The following is a 4,364-nucleotide window of genomic DNA, read 5'->3' on the forward strand; positions in this document are numbered from 1 at the left end:
GTCAGAATTCTGACTTTTCCCCATACTATACTGAAACAAAATAAAAAAAATCAGCTAACTTTTTTTTTTTTTCCAGTGGCCCTAATCCTCTTCCGTATTTCTCACCTTCAGGAGCTTCATCCCTTTTGGTCAAACTTTTTTCCTGTTTTATTGAGAATAGATTCAGGTTTTACTCCCCGGATGAAGAATGTTTTAGGAAAGGAGGAAAGCAAAGGTGACCTACTGACACCCTGACTCAGGAACATGTGGAGAGGAGGAACACGTTTCCTAACTTACTGGCTGAGCGTTCCTCTCCCCTTTGTGCTCATTCATTCCCTGTCAGGTAGGTGTGGCAGGAAAAAAAATCCCCCTGCAAACACACTTTTACTTCCCCCCCCCGCCCATGCATCCTGAGCTTCCTCCAGCGGCGTGCGCGTGCCTGTCCCCGTCCGGCGAAACTGGACTCCATCCAGTCAAAACAAACATAAAACAGCTCATCAATCACGCTGAACGTTTATGGCCAGGAAGCAGCGCGACCTGTTTTTGATAGCTAGCTGCTGAGAGCAGGAGCAAGCCCACTCATGTGTGCTTAGTTCCTGAATTCGGCGCCAACTGCCACTCTTCCTCTTCTTCCAAAGCCAATTTCACTTCTCTCTAGTTGTTTTTTTTGCATCTTCAAAGGAAGCTGGTAACCAAAGGTTGCTTTAAAGCAAGCAGCAGGTCATTGGATACCTGCTCACCGCTACTCAGGTGAACACTGAGCAATCAACTGTAATATAGTTGCATCATCAGGGAAAAATAATTCTACCAATGATTTTAAAAGGACCTTTAATGGAAACTAAACCTATTTTTCCTTTAGGCTAACGGCTAAAACTCCCTCCAATCTGCTTTTTAGATCATTTGAACCATTTTTTTCATTAAATGGAAATCATTCGTTAAAGGTCGGTAAGATGCACATGTCACGGTTTAATCATTAGGTCGTGGAAGGAAGCGCTTAAGGACGGAAAAATGTCCCATGTATGCTTGAATGTCAGGTTGTGACTCAGAGCTTCTGGGATGTTCGGGGATTGCATTTCTAAGAAACGCAGCAACACCTCAGCTCTCAGCAATGCAGCGAACTCTGAACAAACTCAGCAGAGCTGCAGCATTCTAGATATAGATATATAGATATAGACAGATTTATTGTCATTCTGTTAAACAAAAATACATTCCGTATGGAACAATTTCATCCTTTTTAAAAGAGCAACCTTAAAAAATATAAAAAATAAATAAATATATAAAAACAGTAATATAAAGATATGACTGTAAATTTCCAGTTCTAATGTTTTTTATTTTATTCTATTTTCTAAAATTATCTTCCAAACAAAGAGCAGGTTCTTCAAAAGCTAATTTAAAAAAAAGTCAAACAGTAAACTGATTCACTTTGCTGTTTTATCAGAATTTTTTTTTTTACATTTTAAGCTTTTTTTATTTTTAAAAGATTGAATATTTTACTGTTTTTTTTTTTATATATTTGATTTTTTTTTTAAATCAAAGAATTTTAATTTTATGATTTGATTTTATATTTTCGTTGTTTTTTTTTATTTCTGTCACATTGATTGGCCGTTACTTCTGCGTTCTGGTGTGCGGATGTTCTGGCCCCTCCCTCTTTACCCAGCATGCATCAGAGCAGACTTGTCCGTCATCCAGACTGACAGCTGTCCCAGAATGCACTGCAGCAGCAGCTTCCAGGTTGATTGGGAGAAAATAACTTCAGCTAAAAGTTCTTTTTTTCAAAAAAATATAAATTGCGATTTTTTTTTTTTTTACGTATATTGCGATTTTATTTTGATTTCCTTTCTGCTAACGATTAGAGATAATTAGCATTTATCTCTACTCTCTACTCCTTACATTTTAAAAATCGACTCATCAATTTTGTTCCATTTAAGCTCATTTTCATTATTAAATAAAAAGCATCCAGACAATTCATTTCTTTGTAGTTGGACGCGGTGCTGCCCCAACTTGTTGCTCACCACAAACCAAAATAAATAGTTTATCAAGATGACGCAAAGTTATATGTGATTCTGTTACCATTAGTTATAAAACTAAGAAGATGAAGTTTAAGGAAGTTCTCATCTAGAATGGTAGAAAAATGTTCCTTCAATAAGAAAGTGCAGTAAAGCTTCTGGATTTTTACTTTTATACTTTTAGTTTTTTTAATTTTATACTTGAAGTAGTTTTAAAAATGATCATTTGACACTTTTAAAAAGCTGAACTTCTAGAAAAGTGTTTTTAAACAGCAGGATTTCTACTGGAGGAATAAACATGAATCCTCTGCACGGCTCCAGCCTCAGAAGCACAGCCAGAGATGAATCACCTGTGCACTGCAGCTCAGCTGGCTGAAAGAAGCTTCCTGTTCATCCCGAACACTCAGCGCTTTTTAACCTTCCCTGTCCTGCTTCTCCCTATTGCTGTTCCTTTTCTTGGAAAAGCAGCGCAGCCTCAGGTGGCTCCAGCTCAGGCATGCCCAGCGGACGTGACCCATCACGCAAACTTTGCCAAAACGCCTTTCTGAACACAAAACCTTTAACGTCTGCTGCACTAAATCACTATTAAGACGCCTGCCGGCGCCGACTTGTGGGATTTCCAGTTTGATGAGGAAATAAAAGCTGAGATGCAGAATATCTCTTCTTTTTCAGCTGCTTTTGATCATTTCATCTCTTCAAAGTGTCAACAAAAAAAAACTGTCCTTGAAGAAGTTCTTTGTTGTGCAGAAGACTGTGGGTGGTCTGTTCGTCGTTTTCCTCAATCCACACAAACAAATCAAACACACATCACTTCCAGCGTGGCGGCAGAGAGCCGCCGCATCCAAACGGACATTTAACGGGAGGAAGAGCGTTTGCAGATTCTGCAGCCTGAGTTGCATTTCCTATAAAAGCATTCAGTCACAGCAGCAGCGTGTGTGTGTGTGTGTGTGTGTGTGTGTGTGTGTGGGGGGTGTGATGCTTTGCAGAAAGCCCACCACCCCCACGTCAGAAGCGCCATGTGGAGTGGGCCGCGAACAGGAAGAGAAGGGGGCTGCGCTCAGCTTCGTTAGACGGTGTGTGAGAACAGTTTCCCTTTCAGAGGAGAGAAAAAAAAGTTCACACACACACACACACACATACACACACACACACACACACACACACACACATAACAACAACAACATTTATTCAGGAAGCAACGTCTGCCCACTCAGGAAATTCCTGAGGACAGAGCTGCTTCCAGGGGCCGGAAATTTCCCCCTCAGAGAAACAGAGAAACAGCAACACACACCACTTACTAACCACGCAATCCCCCCCCCCCACCGCAGCTAACACGCCATAAAGAAGCAGAAAGGCCAAAGGAAGCAGTGAGAGACAAACTCTACATACCTACTGTACCTCTGGCTCTGCAGAGACAGAAGATTCACTGGCATGTATTCATGTATTCATCCATTCATCCGCCCCCTCAGAGGTAGATCAGAGCAGGCCCAGCTGTGAAACCCCCCCCACACACACACACACATAGACAAACTAAAGAAACTACACAGCCTTGTTTCCATGGACTCTAAAGGCCAATTTATACTTCTGACGCACAGCCTCTGCAACCATCATCTGCCCCCCCCCACGCAGAGCTTCTGCAACCGTCGTCGCGCACCTAAAGAAAATCCTGACTAAACGTCGGATGGTGGCAAACCCGCGCAGACCTCGAGCGGAAGTGCGTAGACAAAAAGCAGCTGTGATTGGTCCTTGCTATTTCCGGCTTGTGGTTGTCCTTCTCGGTTCGTTGCCGGGGCGCGCCATTTTTAAAAACCGAGTAGTAATAACAACGGATAACTACGAAGAGAGGTTGATCGAAGAGGTTCGGAAGGTCAACCATTGGTACGATGCCTCAGACATGTTGTTTGGGAACATAAACACTCCCGCCAGCGCCGACGAAGAAGTTCTCGTGACCATCCGGCAAAGTTCTTGCGAATAGACTCCCCCTAGTGCTTTGGCAGGAAACTGCTGTGCATCCCTAGAAATTCCAGACCGACGGTGAAGAAGCATTCCAGCAGAACTGGTTCGCGACCAGGATAAAGTAAAGAGAAAACAAACCATTTGATGTCATTTTGATGCAGTCCTACACTCATTAAAGCTAGCTGCTGTATATTTTATTCATATTTGCTAGATTGCTTAAAATCTTCCATTATTTACTAAGTGAATAATCTTTGTCCAGATAAGATAAAATACCCATGATATACCTCGTATTAAAGGAATAGTACACCCAAAACATGATTAGCCTTAATTTTCTACTCACCCCCATGCTGAACAACACTCTGGAGTACTTTTTTGATATCTCAAATGCATCTGGAGATCTGGGAGGCTTCTTGCTGTCTGCTG

At 41.8% G+C, this 4,364-nt stretch overlaps 1 protein-coding gene across 1 annotated transcript in view; it reads right to left on the bottom strand.

Annotated features, from left to right (window-relative positions):
- The window catches only part of etv6 (ets variant 6), a 37,019-nt gene that overhangs the window by 29,669 nt on the left and 2,986 nt on the right, over positions 1 to 4,364 (bottom strand). The window contains exon 2 of the mRNA XM_015392604.1: positions 2,578 to 2,579. The gene's annotated coding sequence lies outside the window, so the exon portion shown is untranslated. The remainder of the gene's footprint in view (positions 1 to 2,577; positions 2,580 to 4,364) is intronic.

This window comes from Cyprinodon variegatus, unplaced genomic scaffold (assembly GCF_000732505.1).
Source record: "Cyprinodon variegatus isolate N-32 unplaced genomic scaffold, C_variegatus-1.0 Scaffold598, whole genome shotgun sequence".
Taxonomy (NCBI): domain Eukaryota; kingdom Metazoa; phylum Chordata; class Actinopteri; order Cyprinodontiformes; family Cyprinodontidae; genus Cyprinodon; species Cyprinodon variegatus.